At 43.1% G+C, this 23,836-nt stretch overlaps 1 long non-coding RNA gene across 1 annotated transcript in view; it reads right to left on the bottom strand.

The window, feature by feature from the left end:
* Positions 1-454: 454 nt before the first annotated feature.
* The window catches only part of LOC109560691 (uncharacterized), a 30,151-nt gene continuing 6,769 nt past the window's right edge, over positions 455-23,836 (bottom strand). The window contains exons 2-4 of the long non-coding RNA XR_002180973.2: positions 23,647-23,832; positions 18,393-18,626; positions 455-930 (exon numbers count right to left, since the gene is read on the bottom strand). This is a non-coding gene — a long non-coding RNA (uncharacterized lncRNA). The remainder of the gene's footprint in view (positions 931-18,392; positions 18,627-23,646; positions 23,833-23,836) is intronic.

Below are 23,836 nucleotides of genomic sequence, written 5' to 3'. Positions count from 1 at the left end.
GTGAGGAGCTTCTGGTGACTTCTTCAAGGCTCTGGCCCAGCAAGTCTAGGCTTTTAGCATTTTTTCAGTGCTCCCAAGGCAATGGAATGAGAAAGGCTGAGCTTCAGCCACCTTAGGAGAGACTGGCACATAAAAGCCAGAGGAACCATAGATCCGAGAGCAATCAGAACCCCATCTGCCAGGCAGGCTTGCCCTGGCACGTCCTTCCCTTAATAAAATAAAATGTTGTGTTAGTTGCTCAGTCACGACTGATACTTTGCAACCCCATGGACTGTAGCCTTCCACACTCCCCTGTCCATGGAATTCTCCAGGCAAGAATACTGGAGTGGGCAGCCATTCCCTTCTCCAAGGGGATCTTTCTGATCCAGGGATCAAACCCAGGTCTTCCATATTGGAGGCAGGTTCTTTACCAGCTGAACCACCAGGGACCTGGGAGTCAAGTTGCTGCCAGCCACATGCTCATGAGCAGAGTGTAAGGAAAAGGGAGGTGAGTGAAGAAAACAGAAAAAGTTTCATGACATAAGGCTTTGGTTTTTCTTTTTTAAAAATTTGTTTATTTCTTTTTGGTTGCACTGGGTCTTCACTGCTACAGGCAGGCTCTCTCTAGTTGCAGTGAGCAGAGGCTACTCCTCATTGCCGAGCACGGGCTTCTCTTGCGGTGGCTTCTCTTGCTGCAGACCACACTGTAGGCACGCAGGCTCCAGTAGCTGCAGCATCAGAATCAGTGGTTGTTCCGCATTGGCTTAGTTGCCAGGTGGTAGGTGGAATCTTCCCGGGCCAGGGATCAAAATCATTTCCTCTTCACTGGCAGGTGGATTCTTAACTGTTGTACCGCCAGGGAAGCCCCAAACCCTTTGATCTTGAATTATTCAACTTGACCGTTACCTTAAGCTGAATCCTCTAAATAGCAAAATTGTATGGCTTCAACCTCTTTATAAGAACCATGTTAGGGGGGGAAAAAAAGAGTAATCAAATTAGGTTCCAGTAGACAATGAACTTATTTTTAAAGCTCCTGAAACTGATGCATTAAAATTCCCATCAAGCAAAATAATTGGGATTCTTAGATCATAATGTAGCAGAAGCTGAAACAAAGAATTTGGTAAGAGGACCTTAATGGTGAAAGAAAAATGTCTTTAAGATTTTAAGCTCAGAAGAATATACGCCTCTCAAGGGAATGTGATCTGAGATCTGGGTCACTGACCACGTTGACTATTGAAGCTTGACACAAAGGGGAATTCTAAGAAAACACTGTTACCGTTTATGGGGGGACTAAAAAGGGCTGCCAAAATTTCTTAATTGTCTTAGGAAATACACTGCTGCAGTAAATACACCACAGGCAAAATTAAAATTATTCCATGACCGGGAGAGAAGAAGTAACCCATACCCATCCTGGGAGTGGAAAAGTAAGTGACAACCTACAGTTTCTTTCCTATTTTTGTTAAACGTTGCTAGTGCTAACTGGATGTTTAGCCAATAAATGACCAGTAGACCAGGAGGAGTCTACATTTAAAGCACATTAGTCAATATTTCAGCCATTTCCTTGCATGTAGAAATGTATTTTCCATTTTCAAAGCGGAAGCTTCAAAGTTAATCAATGGAATGTGTACCAGTATCATGAGGTAATTATAGATAAACTTGGAGATACCCCAACTATACTGCCCTCTGGCCTCTCCCCCAAATGACTGTGGTGGGCAAGAGGCAAACAAGCAGGGAACCCATTTATATAAAGAACACTTAGGATGGACTTCCCTGGTGGTGCGGTGGTTAAGACTCTATGGTTCCACTGCAGGGGGCACAAGTTTGATCCCTGGTTGGGGACCTAAGATCCCACATACGACACAGCACACCACAAAAAAGAGAAAACAAACGAGAACACACAGGACAAGTCTATTAGCCTCTATCAGAACTCTGGTTCTCCAGAGAGCCAGTGGGACATCTACAGCTATAGACAGATGTAGAGTTAGAGATGGGGTTCCCAGGTGGTGCTAGTGGTAAAGAACCTGCCTGCCAGTGTAGGAGACCTAAGAGACATGCGGTTCAGTTTCGATCCTTGGGTTGGAAAGATCCCCTGGAGGAGGGCATGGCTATCCATTCCACTACTCTTGCCTGGAGAATCCCATGGACAGAGGAGCCTGGCGGGCTGTGGTCATTAGGATTGCAAAGAGTCAGACACAGCTGAAGTGACAAAGCACGTACACACGCAGAGATAGAGATAGATATAGATCCCTCTCAGGCAGAAAGAGATGGTGTTGCAGATGTCGTCCAAAGGCAGCAAGTCTACTGGAGAATTCTCTCTCACTTGCACACATGTGTGCTAAGTCACTTCATATGCGTCCAACTCTTTTGCGGCTCCATGAATTGTAGCCCACCAGGCTCCTCTGTCCATGGGGTTCTCCAGGCAAGAATACTGGAGTGGGTTGCCATGTCCTCCTCCAGCAGATTTTCCCCACCCAGGGACTGAACCCATGTCTCCTGCACTGACAAGTGGGTTCTTTACCGCTGAGCCACCTAGGCCAATCTCTTGTTCTATTGAGGTCTTCAACTGATTGGACAGGGCCCACTCTGTCATCACAGAGGGCAATCTGCCTTACTCAAAGTCCACCAACATAAACGTTAATCTCAATTAAAAACAGCCTTACAGAAACACAGAGAATAAAGTTTAATTATATATCTGGGTATACTGTCTCCTAGGCAAGCTGAAAGATAAAATTAACCATCACAATGACCTACTTAAAAAGAACACTCTTGAGTAAGAACACAGTCAGCCCAGTCTTCTGCACAGACTTTAGCATTGATGCTGATTTAGACAACTCAGCTTGGGCACCATGATGAATATGTTGCAGAACGATACTTTTATAGCTACCAAATTTAGGGATGTGGCTAAGGAGAAGAGCCAGAGCAAATGTTCCTTTAGTGTGAAACAGACAAGCCTGAGTCAGTTACTCAAAAGAGTGCAAATTATTTGACATCTTGGAATGTATTTCTTCAACTTCAAAAGAAATGTCAGAATACAGGACCTGTCCTTTGTCTATGGGTTTTTGGCAAGTTTAATTAGGGCTCACCATACATCTGAGAGAACATTTTAGAAGAAGTTCAACTTCCATAAGCCTCATATTCTTCTCCATCAGAAGACAGACAGAATGAAAACCACAATCACAGAAAACTAACCAATCTGATCACATGGACCACAGCCTTGTCTAACTCAATGCGATTATGAGCCATTCTGTCTAGGGCCACCCAAGATGAAAGAGTCATGGTGGAGAGTTCTGACAAAATGTGGTCCACTGGAGAAGGGAATGGCAAACCACTTCAGTATTCTTGCCTTGAGAGCCCCAGGAACAGTATGAAAAGGCAAAAAGATAGGACACTGAAAGATGAACTCCCCAGGTCGGTAGGTGCCCAATATGCTTCTGGAGATCAGTGGAGAAATAACTCCAGAAAGATTGAAGAGATAGAGCCAAAGCAAAAGCAACAACGAGTAGTGGATGTGACTGGTGATGGAAGCAAGGTCCGATGCTGTAAAGAGCAACATTGCACAGGAACCTGGAATGTTAGGTCCATGAATCAAGGCAAATTGGAAGTGGTCAAACAGAAGATGGCAAGAGTGAACATTGACATTTTAGGAATCAATGAACTAAAACGGACTGGAATGGGGGAATTTAACTCAGATGACCTTTAGAAAGATGACCTTAGAAGAAATGGCGTAGCATTCATAGTCAACAAAAGAGTCTGAAATGCAGTACTTGGATGCAATCTCAGAAATGACAGAATGATCTCTGTTCATTTCCAAGGGAAACCATTCAATATCACGGTAATCCAAGTCTATGCCCCAACCAGTAATGCTGGAGAAGCTGAAGTTGAGCGGTTCTATGAAGACCTACAAGGCCTTCTAGAACTAACACCTCAAAAAAGATGTCCTTTTCATTATAGGGGACTGGAACGCAAAAGTAGAAAGTCAAGAAATACCTGGAATAACAGGTATTTTGGCCTTGGAGTCCAAAATTAAGCAGGGCAAAGGCTAATAGAGTTTTGCCAAGAGAACACAGTGGTCATAGCAAACACCCTCTTCCAAAAACACAAGAGAAGACTCCACACATGGACATCACCAGATGGTCAACACTGAAATCAGATTGATTATGTTCTTTGCAGCCAAAGATGGAGAAGCTCTATACAGTCAGCAAGAACAAGACTGGGAGCTTACTGTGGCTCAGATCATGAACTCTTTATTGCCAAATTCAGATTTAAATTGAAAAAAGTAGGGAAAACCACTAGACCATTCAGGATGACCTAAATCAAATCCCTTATGTTTATACAGTGGAAGTGACAAATAGATTCAAGGAATTAGATCTGATAGACAGAGTGCATGAAGAACTATGAACAGAGGACATTGTACAGGAGGCAGGGATCAAGACCATCCCCAAAAAAAAGAAATGCAAAAAGGCAAAATGGTTGTCTGAGGAGGCCTTACAAATAGCTGTGAAAAGAAGAGAAGCCAGAAGCAAAGGAGAAAAGGAAAAATATACCCATTTGAATGCAGAGATCCTGAGAATAGCAAGGAGAGATAAGAAAGCCTTCCTCAGTGATCAGGGCAAAAAAATAGAGGAAGACAATAGAATGGGAAAGATTGGAGATCTCCTCAAGAAAATTAGAGATACCAAGGGAACATTTCATGCAAAAGCGGGCAAAATAAAGGACAGAAATCATATGGACCTAACAGAAGCAGACGATATTAAGAAGAGGTAGCAAGAATACACAGAAGAACTATACAAAAAAGATCTTCATGACCCAGATAATCACGATGGTGTGATCACTCACCTAGAGCCAGACATCCTGGAATGCAAAGTCAAGTGGGCCTTAGGAAGCATCACTACAAACAAAGCTAGTGGAGGTGATGGAATTCCAGTTGAGCTGTTTTAAATCCTAAAAGGTGATGCTGTGAAAGTGTTCGTCATATATCGATGTGAGAGTTGGACTATAAGAAAACTGAGCACCAAAGCATTGATTCTTTTGAACTGTGGTGTTGGATAAAACTCTTGAGAGTCCCCTGGACTGCAAGGAGATCCAGCCAGTCCATCCTAAAGGAAATCAGTCCTGAGTTTTCATTGGAAAGACGGGTGCTGAAGCTGAAACTCCAATACTTTGGCCACCTGATGCAAAGTACTTGCTCATTTGAAACGATACTGATGCTGGGAAAGATTGAAGGTGGGAGGAGAAGGGGACCACAGAAGATGAGATGATTGGATGGCATCACCGACTCAATAGACATGAATTTCAGTAAGCTCTGGGAGTTGGTGATGAATAGGGAAGCTGGCATGCTGCAGTCCATGGGGATGCAAAGAGTCAGACATGACTGAGCAACTGAACTGAACTGAACTCAATCACCTAGAAGGAGAGGTAGGTTGGTAATGATGGCATTCAGTTCAACAACTGTGAGCATCAGTTGCCTTTACACCCAGGATGCAGTCAAATGTGTTGGAGTGAACTCCTGATGGTAAAAGTAGCTGATGTAAAAGCATAGGTGCACAGAAGCATAGTTTAGAGCAGAAAATACAGCTTGAGAATTTTACATAGCAAGAGCTCTTTCATGGATGAGGCAAAAATTCCTCCAGGTATTGGAAAGTAATGATTCAAATTCTATTATTATATTTATTCTTTTTAATTAAAAAAATACAGTTAGAGAAAAGTTGCAAAAATAATGCAGAGAATTCTTATATATGCTCTACCTAGCTTCACCTAATATTAACACTTACAGAATCATATTGCAGTGATCTAAACCAGGAAACTACACTGTTAAAATACCATCACCTATTCTACAGCCCTAATCTGAATTTTTCCAGTTTCACTACTAAAGAATTTTTTTTTAATATATCCAAATCCAGTTATTAATTTAGTTGTTACGTCTCCTTAGTCTTCTTCAATCTCTAATGGTTTCCAGTCTTTGTTTTTCAGCTTTAAAGACTAGTGATCACTCATTTGGTAGACTGTCCTTCAGTTTAAGTCTATCTAATATTTTCTCGTGATCTGTCTAAGGTTTTCCACTTTTTGGCAAGAACTTCGTAGAAGTGATATGCCCTTCTCAGTACATCGTATCACTTGGTACACCATGTCAGTGTGTCTTATTACTCTTAACGCAGACTGTGATCCCTTGATTAACATGACACGCGCCAGGTCCACTGTAAAAATGGCTATTTTTTTCACCAGCAATTAAAATGCTCATGGTGCAGAGAGATTTTGCAAATATGCAAATGAGCTGTTCTCATCCCACCTTTGCCACTGAGTTTATCTTCCACCGCTGGTCCCTTCCGTGATTTTCTAATTTTAACCAAAAATACTAAAGGAATTTAGCTTTAGTAATATTTCATGGAATTTACACTGTCACCTTATTGAATCCACAAATCAAGATAAATACATAGGGTTTAAAAATAATAAGATGGCTCATCTGCCCAACTCCAAATATGACATTATCAAGAATGCTATTTAAAATATGAATTTGTGTATCTGTTATCAATAACCATAAACATCTTCCCAAATACATATTGCATGATATGTGCTTTTCCAAAGCAATTTTTCAGTCCTGACAACTATGATAATCAAGTCTTGAAATAATTTGAACTTAGAACCTAATTTTCAAAAGCTATGTCTACGTGTTACAAAATGATTCCCCAAAATAGTAAAGATTTCTCAAGCCCATCATTATCACTAAAAATTTGTATATAATAATTTTAGGAAGATTTTTCCAAAATTATATTACTAAGAAATAAATGAGATAATTATTTGTTTTATCTTTAATCCTTTAAAACTCCTACTTTGGCATTAGTTAATGTTCAGGTATAAATTAAACACAGAGAATACATTTTTCTTAGACACCAAGGCAATTTGTTTTCCTAATAAGGTCATGTAAGCAGCAGATTTTGGAGTTAATTCTTTTTTGAATATGTAGAATTTCAAACATGTTTGTAAAATTGGCCAGCATTTCATTTCTTTCCTCTGAAAAAAAGAGTCCTATATTATTTATTCTATCACTTACTAAACAAATAATGTTTTAATACTGAAAGGATAGGGAGACATAATCTTAGAATAAACAATACTTTAAATGGAATACATTTAGCTTTTACTTAAAACTAATGTTATTATCTTCTTCCTGTTCACTGGGGAAATTTTCTATAGTATCGCAACATTACAGGTTGAATGGTGTGCCCCGCCTCCACCTCCCAAAAGAGAGAAGTTGAAGTCCTGACGGGCAGTACTTCAGAATGTGAACCTGGAAACATTAACAAAATGTCTAGAAGCAGAGAGAACGGTCAGAAGATGGCAAGGACTTTGCTAAGAGGTGTCAAGAATCCAACCATAAAGGGCGTCTCTGAGAAGGAAGACGTGGTCCTAAAATTAGAGACGTTGTGGAGGTTTTTTTATATATATAAAATATTTGGTATTCATAATGCAGAATGTTTAACAAATAGGAAAATAATTTTTAATATTATGCAGAAAGCTTGAAAGTGGGTTTACTTTTAGACTGCTCATGGGACTGTCTCCCATGGCAGCCATGACGAGGTCCCTCTCAGCCTCTCAGCTCTCTGAATGCCAGGAGCAGAATTGATTGACAGCCCCAGCAGCGGTACTCTAGATCCACCATTGCTGCCCAGCCAGGCCCCGCCCCCGGCCGTGGGCGGCGCCAGCCAATGGCTGAGAGCAGCAGAGGTACATACGGAGGATGCTCCTGCAAGGAGATGGGGGGACTTCTCTGCTGGCAACTTTGATTTCAGTTGGGTTCATTGAGGGGCTTACCAGGTGGCTCACTGGTAAAGAATCCACTGGCCAATGCAGGCATGGCTTTGAATATAGTTCCCTGTACTATATAGTAGGTCCTTGCTATTTATCGCTGGGTCGGGAAGATTCCTTAGAGGAGGAAATGGCAACCCACTCCCCTATTCTTTCCTGGAGAATCCCACGGACAGAGGAGCCTGGCAGGCTACAATCCTTGGGGCCGCAAGAGTCGGAGACGACTTAGCGACGAAACCACTACCACCACCACCCATACTCTTGCCTGGAAAATCCCATGGACAGAGGAGCCTCCAGGCTACACAGTCTATGGGGTCACAAAGTTGGATACTACTGAGCACGTTCGCAGGCAAGGTCCAATGAACTTGTTGGCATAGCTCTTCCCTGCCTCCTGCCAGCTCCCTCCTCATTTTCCCTCAGGCGCTTCCCCTAATAAATCTCCTACATTTCTAATCCTGTCTTGTGTCTGTATCTCAGAGGACCTAGCCTAAAGGAAACCATATAAAGGTTGAAGATTTACAATGAATACTCATCTCAGTGTTACTCAAAAAGCAAGTGATTGGAAATTTCCTAAAAATCCAGTAATAAGAAAATGTTTCAATCAATCATGATAACCTCATAAACTAGAATATTGTAAGATTAGTGAATAAGAAAATACATTAATATTAATGATATACAAAAATGGTCATATATATGTGAAAAAGATACAAACTTTTATACATAATCTCAGTTGTGCTGTGCTCTGCCGTGCTTAGTTGCTCAGTCAGATCTGACTCTTTGAGACCACATAGATTGTAGCTCACCAGTGTTCAGTCTGTCCCTGGGCTCCTCTGGCCATGGAGATTCTCCAGGCAAGAATACTGGAGTGGGTTGCCATGCCCTTCTCCAGGGGATCTTCCCAACCCAGCAATCAGACTGAGGTCTCCTGCATTGCAGGAGGATTCTTTACCAGCTGAGCTACCAGGGAAGCCCTATCTCAGTCATATATAAAGATAATCTACATATGCATAAACAATAGCAGGAAAAAATATGTCAAAGTGTTAGTGATGATTTCTCTGGGTGGTAGAATTACTGGTTTCCAATTTCCTCTTTATTGTCTTCTAATTTTCTTAATATTTAAAATGTTCTATGTGAGATGATAAATGGCAAGGACCTACTATATAGTACAGGGAACTATATTCAGTATCTTGTAATGACCTATAATGGAAAAAATCTGAAAAAGAACGTATGTATTTGTTATGTACATGTAACTGAACCGCTTTGCTGTATTCCTAAAAATAGCACAGCAAATCAACTATACTTCAAAACGAAAGCCGTATAATACAGAGAAGAGTATACAACCCTTTAAACAAAAACAAAAAAAATCCTGTAATGACCATTACTACAATTATAATTAGAAAACTATTAAATAACTTGAAAAGGATCCTTCAGTCTTATTTAGATATAGTGTATGTAATATAAGGCTTCCCAGGTGGCACTAGTGGTAAAGAATCTGCCTGCCAATGCAGGAGACATAAGAGACGTGGGTTTGATCCCTGGGTCAGGAAGATCCCCTGGAGGAGGACATGGTGACCCACACCAGTATTGTTGCCTGGAGCAGCCCATGGACAGAGGAGCCTGGTGGGCTACAGTCCCTAAGGTTGCAATGAGTCAGACATGACCCAAATGACTTAGCACACATGCACGTGTGCATAATATGAGAAACAGCTATGAGATTTTTGTCTACTTTTTCAGGTGATATCTCACTTGATTCCTTTCTGCAACGCTTGGCCAGTTCTTGAGCAACTCTTCCAGGGAAAGGGAGCTGCAGTTTCAGTACAAGAAATGAGTAAGAGTGTATATGATGCTTCCAATATGAAAAGACCTATAGAGTTGTGCTCACTGTTATGGGAAGACTCCCTAGTTCCCAGGGACTGGAATGAATTACTCCATCCTCCCAGTGCCCTCCAATGCTATCCTGACCATTCAGTAATTCCATTGTGCATCACACAGCAACCTTGTAAGTTCCTTGAGGGCATTCATCTTGCGAGCCTCGGTGCTCAACCCTAAACACTGAAAAGTAAAAGCGAAAGTCGCTCAGTCGTGTCCCACTCTTTGTGACCCCATGGACAGTCCATGGGATTCTCCAGGCCAGAATACTGGATTGGGTAGCCTTTCCCTTCTCCAGGGGATATCCCCAACCCAGGGATCGAACCCATGTCTCCCGCATTGCAGGTGGATTCTTTCCCAGCTGAAACACCAGGGAAGCCCAGGTATACTGGAGTGGGTAGCCTATCCCTTTTCCAGTGGATTTTCCCAACCCAGGAATCAAACCAGGGTCTCCTGCATTGCTCCCGAATTCTTTACCAAGTGGGATATGAGGGAAGCCCCTAAACACTGTAGGCGTCTGACTATAGCCTGGATCATTGAATTGAATCATCCATCACCAATAAGACATCCTGTATTTTTTTTTTAATCAATGGAACCAGAAAGCAGTATATGGTTTAAAATAATACCATTTTCATACCATTTCTGTTATTTCATGCCAGAAACTGTATGTGAATAATGTTGTCTCCTTTGCCTCCTTAATTTTTTGCTTGTGTTCTTTTGCTGTGCTCATTCTTTAGGCATTTGAAGTTTCTCATTGCCCTCTGCCTTCTTCTGTGACTTTGCACATGTCCTTCTCTCAGGCTTGAGAGTTAGACAGCTCCTCAGTCCATGGGATTTTTCAAGTAAGAATACCAGAGTGGGCTGCCTTTTCCTACTCCAAGGGACCTTCTTGATCCAGGGATCAAACCCACATCTCTTGCATTGTAGGCTTCTTTACCCTCTGAGCCACCAGGGAAGCCCCATTCACCTGCCAATGCAGGAGATGCCAGAGACAAAGCTTTGATTCCTGAGTCAGGAAGATCCCCTGAAGGAGGAAATGGCAACCCATTCCAGTATTCCAGCTGGGAGAATCCCATGGACAGAGGAGCCTGGTGGGTTACAGCCTATGGGGTCACAAAAAAGTTGGACTGAGCGACTGCGCGACTGTGCATACATGCACACAAGACCCAGTAGCAGGCCAAGAGCTGCTCCTCAAAAGGAGGGTAGTTATTCACAGAAGGTGGCAGGTTTTGCTCCGCAGTCCTAAAGGCTTGTGCTGCAATTCACCTCGAGAGTCCTGCCAAAGGCTCCAAACAACATCCCTACCTGCGGCTGACCCTTCGAGCATCGTTGGATCTGCTGGACCATGTGGCCCTAGTGGCAGGGCAGCTTGAATGGCAGTCCTGACCTGTTGCAGAGCCTTCTTTCCTTCTGGGTCTCACTCAAAACTAGTAGCTTCAGGAGTCACTTGGTACACTGGCCACGGTAACACACCCAAATGAGGAACACGTGGCCTCCAAAGGCCCTATTGGCATTGTATCTTTTCCTTTGTAGCAAATGCAAGAACTCAGTCTTCACCTTGGAAAAGATAACTCCACATGCCCCATCCCACTGGGACCCTAGAAATCTCTAGAAATCTTAACAATAAGTTTAGAGAAGTTGCTGCCCATGCTTCACAAGAATGAATCATCATGTCACTAACATAATGGGCCGGATTACTATCGTGTGGGGGAAGGTGAGGACGATCCCTGTGAACCATGGCTCAGGACTGGAGAGTGCACATACTTCTAGGGTAGAACAGTGTAGGTGCCTTGCTGGCCTTGCCAACCGGAAGTAAACTGGTTTTGGTGATGCTTATTGTTAGGTATAGAAAAAAATTTTTTTGCCAGATCAATAGTTCAAACAAGGTACCAGGGGATGTGTTAATTTGCCCCAGCAATGAAACGACATCTGGTTTGTGTGTGCATGCTCAGTCGCCTCAGTCCTGTCTGACTCTTTGCAACCCTTTGGACCATAGCCCACCAGGCTCCTCTGTCCATAGAATTCTCCAGGCAAGAATACTGGAGTGGGTTGTCATGCTCTCCTCCAGGGATCTTCCCAATGTGGGGATCGAACCTGAATCTCTCGTCTCCTGCATTGGCAGGCGGTTTCTTTACCACGACTGCTACCTGGGAAGCCCAGCATCTAGTGCAGCAGTTACAACTGCAGCCACCACCCAGGGAACCTTACAATAAGCCAGTGTTATTCCCCAAGACCCATCTGTCTTCTGCACCAACCAAATAAGCAAGTGCAATGGGGATGTGGTTGGAATCCCCATCCTTATTTCTTTCTGGTCCTTGATGATGACTCTAATCTCCAAGAATGTACCATTTCTTTCATTTTTACTGTCTTCCTAGGCAGAGGCTGTTCTATGACTTCCACTTGGTCTTTCCCATTATGCTAGCCCTCCATCCACAAGTCAGGGAAATGATGTAGGAATTTTGCTGGTAGCTGAGCAAGTCTATTTCAATTATGCATTCCAAAACTGAGGTATGGACTGGGGACCCATGGCTCCACCATGAGATGAACCTGAGCTAAAATTTCATTGATCACATGACCTAAATAAGAATCTACTCTAACTGGTATAGTCAAAGCTATGGTTTTTCTAGTAGTCATGTACAGATGTGAGAGTTGGACCACAGAGAAGGCTGAGCACGAAAGATTTGATGCTTTTGAATTACGGTGCTAAAGAAGACTCTTGAGAGTCCCTTGGACAGCAAGGAGATTAAACTAGTCAATCCTAAAGTAAATCAACCCTGAATATTCACTGGAAGGACTGATGCTGAAGCTCCAATACTTTGGCCACTTGATGAGAGAAGCCGACTCATATTGGGAAAGGTGGAAGGCAAAAGGAGAAGAGGACGACAGAGGATGAGATGATTAGATTGCATCACTGACTCAATGGACGTGAATTTGCGCAAACTCCGGGAGACAGTGGCTTACATGGTAGCTCAGCTGGAAAAGAATCCATGACAGTAAATGACAGGGAAGCCTGGCATGCTGCAGTGCATGGGTCACAAAGAGTCGGACACAACTCAACAACAACAGCAGCCACTAGCTACTGGAGTTTGGTAATGTTTTGGGTTCCTTGTAATTAGTTCAGTTCAGTATCCCCTAAAAGTCTGGTTATTTCCTCTTCTATAATACACACTTACCATGATAAAAACTCACAGATCCCTTTGGGGAGGGGTGGGAGAATGATTAACAATATAAATTTTGGCAGTGTACTGGGAGCCTTCCTCAAAAGGACCAATCTTAGAGATTCCAGGTCTGTCAACTGGCTCAAGTCTGGGAATTAATGAAGAGGCTGTGAGTCTCTATCTTTATGACTCAATTGAAGTTCTGTTCATTTCACCTTGAACTTTGCTATTTATTCAGGGCAAGTAAGAATTTAGTAGGTTTCCCACGTCACTGCTAGGAACCACGTGATCAATAGCCAACATCACAGGTTGGGTGAGTTAAACTCTTCTGATTGGTGTTTTGACGCCTCTGCCCATGATGGTAACCAGACCCATCTCGCCTCTGGTAGTTGAATGTTTCCATTTGGCCATAGGATCCTGGAGTCCAGTTACCTTCAGTGCATTTAGATTTCCCGATTCAGGGACTGTGGTTCACATTGTGAGGGCTAGACTAAATAGAAAAGTGATCAGAGATCTTACAGGATGCTAGAGCCCCCCCCCCAAAAAAAACAAAACAACTTTACTTCTCACAGTAATTGTGAAATGTATGTCTTCTGGACCCTCACAAGGTGAGTGGGTAGGTCTTAAGTGACAAATCCACTTTAACACACCAGTCCCTAAAACTACATATCTCTTTACCTACATTAAATTCAGGAAGATCCAGCATTTCTAGTTTGCCCACCATTGATCACCTTTTCCAAGTCCACGTTTCAGCCAGCCAACCAAGCAACAAAACTCTTAGAGTCCCTTCTAACTCCCTGAGCTACAATACGAAGCACAGAATCTCAGATCCGTGAGCCCATATCAATGCCTGGCCTGATCTAACTTTATGATTCTTCCACCAATAGTCCACACCCTTAATACCCATTCCCACTCATATCCCTCAGATTGTGTCTATATAAGTTAGAGAACTCAAGCAGTGCTATTTACAATAGCCAGGACATGAAGGCAAGCTAAATGTGCATCAATAGAGGAATGGATAAAGAAGATGTGGTATATATATATACATATATATATATATATATACATATATATATATATATATATATATATATATATATATAGTGGAATATTACTCAGCCATAAAAAAGGAATGGAGTTGTGTCATTTGCAGAGATGTGGGTGGACCTTGAGACTGTCATACAGAGTGAAGTAAGTCAGAAAGAGAAAAATATCATGTATTAACATTTATGTGGAATCTAGAAAAATGGTATAGGTGATCCTATTTGTAAAACAGAAACAGATACAGATGCAGAGAACAATCATATAGACACCAAGAGGGAAAAGGGGGATGGGATGAATTGGGAGATTGGTACTGACATACACACACCACTGATCCTATGTATAAAATAGATAACTAATGAGAACCTAAGCAGCACAGGGAACTCCACTCAGTGCTCTGTGATGACCTAAATGAGAAGGAAATCCAAAAAAAGAGGGGAAATAGGTATATGTATAGCTGATTCCCTTTGCTTACAGTTGAAACTAACACAACACTGTAAAGCAACTATACTCCAATAAAAATTAATAGAAGAAAGAACACTCAAGTAGGTCTTTTCCATTTTGTGTGCTTCTTCATGGGTCGTGTTTTGCGCCTCACCTTGAGGACTTGCGGACTTGAGTCTAGTTATGGGTCTAGAAGCATGCCATAGGGTTGGGGGTTGGTCCTGAGGAGAATCAGGGCTGTCTCACATAACTGCCTCAGAGCTGGTCATTACTGTTTCCCCAGACCATGCAGGGTTACCCCCTCAGCCAGGGGTGGAGAAGCAGTCCTCACTGGGGATGAAGAAACCTCTTGAACTAGTGAAGAAGATTCATCAGAATTTAGGGGCACAAAGTCCCCAGCATCCTCAAGGTCTTCACACACATCCCCATCCCAACTTTCAGGGTTCCATTTCTTCCCAGTCGGGGTCCTCACTTTAACAGTAATCCATCTACAAGGCTGAACCTCTCTTCAGATTGTAATTGGCTGGTTGGATGAGACTTTGGGTTTGGTTTTCTGCAATCTCAGTCCTGCAGCTATAGGAGATAAGCCTCTCCTTTGGGACACATATAGAAGGGTTTGAGTCATTTACATGGCACTTGAATGGAGAATCTGAGGCTCTGAGCTCATCTTTTTCTTTCTTCCGTTTGTCCAGTAACACTGGAAGCAACCAACCAATCTCACTTTAATTGTTAGTTTGAAAAAAAAAAAGGTTTAAAAGTATTATATGCATGGTCACCCAGATACTTAAGTGGGTGGTTAGGGGCATCCAGGGCTTCCCAGGTGGCACAAGTGGGAAAGAACGTGCCTACCAATATGGGAGACATAAGAGACACAAGTTCAATCCCTGGGTCAGGAAGATCCCTTGGAGGAGGGCATGGCAACCCACTCTAGTATTCTAGCCTGGAGAATCCCATGGACAGAGGAGCCTGGCGAGCTACACTCCTCGGGGTCACAAAGAGTCGGACACGACTGAAGCAACTTAGCACGGATGCACAGGAGCATCCAAAGGTGATGTTGCAAATCTCTCTTGAACGATCATGTCATGGACCATCATTATTCTCTAGGTTATTGGAAATAGAGTCATAATATATTTAAGCCTAATGACTTGATGCTTTCAATTTGTGGTGCTGGAAAAGACTCTTGAAAGTCCCTTGGACTGCAAGGAGATCAGACCAGTCAATCCTAAAAGAAACCAACTCTGAATATTCATTGGAAAGACTGATGCCGAAGCTGAAGCTCCTCTACCTCGGCCACCTGATGCAAAGAACTGACTCATTGAAAAAGACCCTGATGCTGGGGAAGATTGAGGGCAAGAGGAGAAAGGGACGATAGAGGATAAGATGGTTGGATGGCATCACTGACTCAGTGCACATAAATTTGAGCAAACTCCAGGAGATAGTGAAGGAGAGGAAAGCATAGCATGCTGCAGCTCATGGGGTCACAAAGAGTCTGACATGACTTAGCAACAACTACAACAGTGACTTTATTTGCAGTCATTAGGATAGCTCGAGGAATCATGGTCCCAAAATTCAGACTATACTACAAAGCTACAGTAGTTAAAACAGTGTGGTATTGGCACAAAAGCAGACACGTAGATCAGTGTCAATCCGATTCACTCGGTCTTTGAATTCAAATGCTAATCTCATCCAGAAACACCTTTACTGACACACCCAGAATAATGTTTGACCAAATATCTGTGCACCCCTTAGTCCAGTCAAGTTGACATAAAATTAAGCATCCCAGTCTTTGATACTTGACTAGTACCTGATGCATTGTGGTGCCAACAGAGGTTTATTCAACTGAACTGAGCATACAGTTCATCATGTATATAAAACATGGATTCACTTTGAAATTAGTTTGTAAATGATGACACCTCTCACAATATGCTATCAGTTCAGCTCAGTTCAATCATTCAGTTGTGTCCGACTCTTTGTGACCCCATGGACTGCAGCACGCCAGGCCTTCCTGTCCATTACCAACTCCCAGAGCCTACTCAAACTCATGTCCATTGAGTCAGTGATGCCATCCAACCATCTCATCCTCTGTCATCCCCTTCTCCTCCTGCCTTCAATATTTCCCAGCATCAGGGTCTTTTCAAATGAGTCAGTTCTTTGCATTAGATGGCCAGAGTATTCGAGTTTCAGCTTCAGCATCAGTCCTTTCAATGAATACTCAGGACTGATTTCCTTTAGGATTGACTGATTGGATCTCCTTGCTGTCCAAGGGACTCTCAAGATCAATTCACTTTGAAATTAGTTTGTAAATGATAACACTTCTCATGATATGCTATAGACTTTGAAATATTTACAACATACCAATAATCAATTGGGCTTCCCAATTGGCTCAGTGGATAAAGAATCTGCCTACAATGCAGGAAATGCAGGAGACATGGCTTTGATCTCTGGGTCAGGAAGATCCCCTGCAGCAGAAAGTGGCAACACAGTCCAGTATTCTTGCCTGGAAAATTCCATGGACAGAGGAGCCTGGTGGACTACAGTCCATGGGGTCACAGAGTTGGACATGACCGAGCTACTGAGCACAGTCATTGTACCCAGACCTGGTTTGTCATGATGTGTTAAGTACAAAGTACTCTGAGGGTGCTAGTTCCTATGCAGAGCACTCAGGGCCTCTGAGTCTTATTAATGAGAGCAATAAAAAGCTGAAATATAGATTGGGGAGTTGAGAAATTCCCTCTAAAGAGGTGACATTTACAACCAAGCCTGAAGGATGAATGCCAGATAGTCACTGTTCTGTATTCTTATGATTGTGAAAGAGTCAGGGATTTGTCTGCCAGCCACAGTCCTGTATAGAGGATGCCCTGTTACCAGCATCCAGTAGATGTGTGACAGCTGGGGGGGCTGACCCAGAGGTGACCTGCTGGGTCAACAGAGGTCAACAGAGAAAGCAACAGAGAAAGCCAGGTACACGTCTCTTTTTCCTTTGTACTTTGAAGACCTGTATGAATTTTCTTCACAAGCATCTATCATGCTCACCTCCATAGTAAGTCAAAATTAGAAACTGCTGGTAGCACTCCATCCCTCCTATTCATTTATAGGGCAATTTGGTAGTGAAATGAAAGTCACTCAGTCTTTGCGACCCCATGGACTATACAGTCCATGGGATTCTCCAGGCCAGAACCCTGCAGTGAGCAGCCTTTCCCTTCTCCGGGGGATTTCCCAATCCAGGGATTGAACCCAGGTCTTCCGCATTGCAGCAGATTCTTTACCAGCTGGCCACAAGGGAAGCCCAAGAATACGGGAGTGAATAGCCTTCCCTTCTCCAGCAGGTCTTCCTGACCCAGGAATCGAACCGGGGTCTGTTACATTGCAGGTGGATTCTTTACCAAATGAGCTACTAACATGTCACTAATGGTTTATAAAGTCCATACCCTTTGCCTTAAGACGATTTTATTTTAGAATTTTGTTGTGGATAAATGTGGGTGTGCAAAAAGGTCTACAATCATTACACCAACCAAAAGGTGTGAGGTGACAAATGTGTTAATTAACTTGATTGTGGGAATAATTTCACAATGTATACACACGTCCAATTATCACATTGCACTGCTTAAAGAGATATGATTATTACTGATCAGTTATACCTTCATAGGCCTGGGGGAGGGGGAAAGAATGAGAATATTCATGCAGGGATTGTTACATTAGAGAAAAATGAGAAATAATGCAAATACCAACTCTGGGGGAACAGTGGGATGAGTTAAAGGCCATTCACATAAGAACGTCCTCCCCAGCCCTTAGAAACGAAGGGCAGAAGACTAGGCGACGACAATTCACTTGGGAAACGAAACAGGGAGAAGAAAAAGAGTGATGATAAAAGCAGGGGCAAGTGACGCGTCCCCAGCAAACGGCAGAGACACCCGTGTCACTGTCAGGAGCCCAGGTGCCACCCCAAGTTACCTCGGCTCTTAAGCACTTCAAAGGCGATGGCAAATGACAGGGAGACCTGGCCGGGGCTGGAAAATGTACCATTATGTACAGTTATTTTCCAAAATAAACTGTTTGATCTTGGATTAGGGTAGGGCTTTTATGAAAGAAAAACGTACTCACACTTCAAATGTCAGTCCCAATAATAGAAGGACGCAGAAGTCAATTCTGAGTAAGTTCAGGCCTCTGGGGTTCCTTTGTTCGAGAATGACTCTCTGGGTCCACGTTGCAGGTAGAATCTGTCCTTGGCAGGCCTTGGGGGACTGGGCAGCCTTGCTGTCTTCAGGGTGTTGGCAGCCAATCTGCGGTCTCTCTGGGAAGCCCATGGGTTGGGAGCACAAGGTCTGTGGCTGAGATCTAGAGAAGCAAAGGGGGTTCTGGCAGATAGGGTGGTGAAGGGGGGCGCAGATGCTGTGGGGGGCAGGGAAGTGGCACTGAAAGTAAGGTCTGGGAAAACAGAGGGCAATAATAATTCTGGATAATAATTCCTAGTATGTTAGAAAAGAGTCTGTGTAATAGAGATTGCACCAGTGCAGGCTGTCATTCAGGCACGTGTGAAATACTCGCCACCCAGGTGGCACCAGTGGTAAAGAATCCACCTGCAATGCAGGAGAAGCAAGAGATGCGAATTTGATCCTTGGGTTGGGAAGACCTCTTGGGGTAGGCAGTGGCAGCCTGCTCTAGTATTCTTGCCTGGAAAATTCCATGGACACAGAGGCCTGGCAGGGTACAGTCCACGGGGTCACAGAGAGTCAGACAGGACGTAGCGACTGAACAATGACAAAGAGTCCCAAATGATGCACTGCGTTCGTGTTCACATTTACGTTTTCCTCTTTTCACGGCAAAGGATGTTGCGTGTCTGTGCTGCCATATACTGAAAGTGAAAGTGAAGCCACTCAGTTGTGTCCAACTCTCTGTAAACCCATGGAATGTAGCCCACCAGGCTCCTCCGTCCATGGGATTTTCCAGGCAAGAGCACTGGAGTGGGCTGCCATTTCCTTCTCCAGGGGATCTTCCTGACCCAGGGATCGAACCCAGGTGTTCTGCATTGCAGACAGATGCTTTACTGTCTGAGCCACCAGCGAAGCCTTACTATATACTAGAAAAGGCCTGTTCTCTGTTTTCAAACGGTTCACAACCTAGGGGGCAGATGGACAAGAGGCTGTGGACGATATTGGCTGAGAGCCTCAACAGCGAGGACCGGAATGCCAGGGTTCAGTTCCACCCCACCCACCACCATGTGGGTTACCCTGGACTAGTTACTCAGCCTCTCTATGTCTATGCTTTCTCATCTATCAAATAAGAGTGATCCTTGTTGCAAGGATTGAATTAGTTAGTACTCATAAAGCACATGGAACAATGTCTCAAGCTTCGTAAAACTTGTGTAAGGGTTAGTTACTGAGTAGCAAGTATTCTTCCTAAATTCCCATAATGGCCCCATGAAATTAGTGCTGTTATTTCTACTTTACAAATAAAGAAAACGAAAGCTAACTTCAGAGATTTAATAATTGTGTGAAATCTAATTCACACAATGAGGAAGTGACAAAACTGAATTCAGAGTGCAATGTCTTTGACATTTGACCACACGGTCTGGCATGGGTCAGTAGTAGATTACAGAAGCCTCAACAGCAGCTCTGAGGTCTTTTGGACAATTTAAGATGATGACAGAGAAGCTTATGGGGGTAGAGGCTTCTGAAAATGGAGTTTCTTCAGTTATCAAATTTGCCCATTTTTGTTTGGCTGGGACCTAGCATAGTAACTGACTTGTAATAAATGCCCACTAGATGCTTTCTGAGTGAGTAAATGAATGAATGAATAATAGCTTTTATACATCCGTCTATAATAGCTTTTTATCTATATATTATGGACAGACTGGCCTAGAATTAAGGGATGTAAATTGCTAGGATAGCTCATCGAATTCATTCTGATAAGTGTTTACCTATTTATTTTACAAAAATATACTGAGCACCCACAAGTGCCAGGCAGCATGCTAAATTCTGAGTGCACATGCGTGGCTAAAACCAACATATCAGCAGCATTCATGGAATTTATGATTTCATGGCAGACACAAGCAAGAGGAAAGGAAATAGCCAATACAGACATCATTACAAATAATGACAGAGACCAGACCAACAGAATTCAGTGATAGAAAGTGATGGCCCATGGATAGGACATTTAGATAATTGGTCATGGATGTCATTCCATGGACTTACGGAATGACGAAGTGAATACTGGGTGGTCGATGCTGTGGGGCTGGGTTTTACCATTGAGCTGTTCTCAGCAGCTACAGCCTTCTTGCGCTACGCTCTGCTGTGCTTAGCAGCTCAGTCCTGTCCAACTCTTCCTGACCCCATGAACTGTAGCCCACCAGGCTCCTCTGTCCATGGGATTCTCCAGGCAAGAATACTGGAGTGGGTTGCCATTCCCTTCTCCAGGGGATCTTCCCAACCCAGGGATCAAACCTGGGTGTCCTGTATTGCAGGCAGATTCTTTACTGTCTGAGGCACCAGGGAAGCCCAAGCTACCAGGGAAGCCTTCTTGGCCACGACAAATACTTAGTGAATTTAGTTTAGGCAAGAGAACGGTAGAGAATGACTGTAGACATCACTAAAAAAGGAAATTCAAGATGTCTCCAAAGTTTCGAGGTTGAGACAGATTTCCAAGTTCTTTGGAACCATCAGCAAGGCTCTCCTGAGCTGCAGACTGACTCCACTTATAAATTTTAAATGCCTGAATCAGGACAACTGATCCAGATGAGAAGTCAGCCTTTAGGAGTTCTAGAAAGTCATCAATCATCTTATTTTCAGGTGATAGCCAAAAGCAAGCAGAGAAGTTTTCAGCATCCCCTTGGGGTCTTGTTTCCTCTGTTCCAGAGAGAAGTTACTTAGTAACTGTTTTAGGGATTCCTGGGGCTGAAATTAGCCTCCCAGAGCCTCCTTCCAGTCTCTGGTCTGTCTGAGTCCCAGCCACCCTCTTCATATCTGTATGTCCTCTCGCTCAAACCAAGGGCTTATCTTGTCATTGATTGGCTCCCCAGGATCCATGCAACAGACTGCAAACTTCTTAAAATGGTACCTAAGGCCTTCTAGAGGCATCAACAATTTTCACTATTTCTACTTTTGCAAAGTTTCTTGACTTTTCTTGATGTCAAATATCTTCATTTCTTTAGTGTCCCCTCTGCCTGTCATGACTTTCTGCAGACTCTCACCTTTGTCTCTCTGATACATCCTTCAAGGATAAACACAGATGCCAACTTCTCTGTGAAGCCTTCTTTAACTTTACTAGTTTGAATACATTCCTCCTTCCTTGAAGGCTCTTTGTACATTATTTAGCTTTCCTTTGATAGGGTTTGAAGATACCTACCTTAAGATGCCTTAGATTTATTTCTGCCTTATCTCTAGTGTTAATGCCTACTTCCTATCTGAGCCTGTCCTTCACACTCCACAGTGTCATTTTACATGTATTTCTGAGGTTGAGTAATCCCTGGTACTTTTTCTAATAATAGCAGTAGCAACTATGAATACTTACCAAGTGCCAAGCACTGTTCCAGTCAATTTATTGCATCCTCAATGTCTGTTCAGAGAACTTTTAGGGGTGATTCAATACTCAACCTGCAAAATTATATGCAAACTAGTATGGTTTAATTTTGAACTTTTATTGACTTATTTAATTCTCATAAAAAACCTAGGATTGCTATTAGCCCATTTCACAGGTTAGGAAACCGAGGCACAGAGAAGTTAAGTGACTAGGATCACACAGCTAAATGCAAGATTCAAGCCAAGTCACTGAAGTTCCAAAGTGCATCCTCTAAGAGAATATTCATGTCTGTTTATTTTATCTGCCCGTCACATTTCAGCTGTATCTTGCATGTATATGTTAGCTAAATGCTTATGGAATGAAGAGGCAGAAAGAAAAAATAAAAGGCACAGATATAGACAAGGAAAGGCAGAGAGACAACAAAAGAGTGGTAAGAAAGCCAGCTTTCTAAAGCAAACACAGCTTAGCAGAAGGAACTGAAGCCCTTGCAATTGGATGACTCCAATATCTAGACGAGTCAGACAGGCAAATGGAAATTAGGGACACAAGCTGGTGAAGACTGTGGTGATGGAAACCACGGAGGACGGACAGGTACTAACGGGTCCTACTGCATGCTGCCGTGCCGGCAGAGATGGCGCCAAGGGGTGCCAGAGCTTCTTTTCAAGAGAAGAGGAAAATCTGGATTTTACATGAAAGTCTTTGTTTTTGTAAGCTGTTGGCAAGTATTTCAAGTGAAGGGAAAAACAAACTCTCTGTGGGTTAGACCCAGGGTGACTATAGTAAGATGAAGCCGCCAACTCAAAGGTCAGACCAGGTTTTAGGGCATCTTGAATGTCTGTGGAGAGGACTTTGGGGGCATATTCAACACAGCGTGCAAAATTATATGCAAACTAGCATGGTTCAATTTGGGGGGTAATAGAGGTGTTGCACCGGGGTTAGACGTGTTCACTCTTACGGTATACAAACATTGCTTCTTGAATTTCTTTATGGTTTCCCAAAAGAGTTGATTTACAGGCTTCAAATGAGCACATTTCTTTCACTTCTCAGGCTTAACGCTGTGATAGAATAAGATGAGTCATAGCTGGTCCCTTAGTGGTGGGGGAGGGATAAGGAGGTTGGGATTAACATAGACACACAAATATATTCATATATGTATAACAGATACTCAATGAGGACCTACTGGACAACATGTGGAACTCTGCTCAGTACTCTGTAATAACCTATATGGAAAAAGATTCTGAAAAAGAATAGAGATATGCACATGTGGGAACCCCTGGCGGCTCAGTGGTAAAGAACCCGCTTGCCAAGCAGGAGATGAGGGTTCGATCCTTGTGTAGAACCACTTCCAGTATTCTTGCCTGGGAAATCCCATGGACAGAGGAGCCTGGCGGGCTGCAGTCCTTGGGGTTGCAAAAAGAGTTGGACGCAACTTAGTAACTAAACAATGACAACATATGCATATGTATAGCTAAATCCCTCTGCGGTACATCTGAAACGAACACCACATTGTAAATCAAATATACCCCAATATCAAATAAAAATTTTAAGAAAAGAGGAAGAAAAACCAGAAAAACAAAAGAAGCAGGGAAGTGGTAAAACCAAGCAGGTAACTTGATCATGCAAAGGATTAAATATCTAACGGTGTGACTTTGAGAGTACGTGCTGGAAGATTCGGACGATGAAAAAAGCAGAAGTAGTTTGGCAAGCCTTCAGGGTAGAAGTGGGGACAATGGGTGTCTGACACTGAGCAGGACGAAAACTAAAATCCAGGTGATGAGAGCCATTTCATGCTCTTGCCTTTTTTTCTAATTAATTCTGTACGCATGGCTTGGGTACCTACCCAAGGGCTCAGTACCCTGCTGGCTACCGGGGATAAAGAACAGCGAGGCTCTAAAGATGAGCAGGATGGACCTAGGTTCAAAGTAGCAAAATGCTTAAGACTCAGGCAGACGGGTATGAATCTTTTCACTGTCCTTATTTGATCTTGAAGGTATTTCTTAGCCTCTCCAAGTCCTAGTCTCCGTATCTGT

This window comes from Bos indicus, chromosome 6 (assembly GCF_029378745.1).
Source record: "Bos indicus isolate NIAB-ARS_2022 breed Sahiwal x Tharparkar chromosome 6, NIAB-ARS_B.indTharparkar_mat_pri_1.0, whole genome shotgun sequence".
NCBI classification, from domain to species: domain Eukaryota; kingdom Metazoa; phylum Chordata; class Mammalia; order Artiodactyla; family Bovidae; genus Bos; species Bos indicus.
This window is presented reverse-complemented; position numbering and strand designations above follow the sequence as displayed.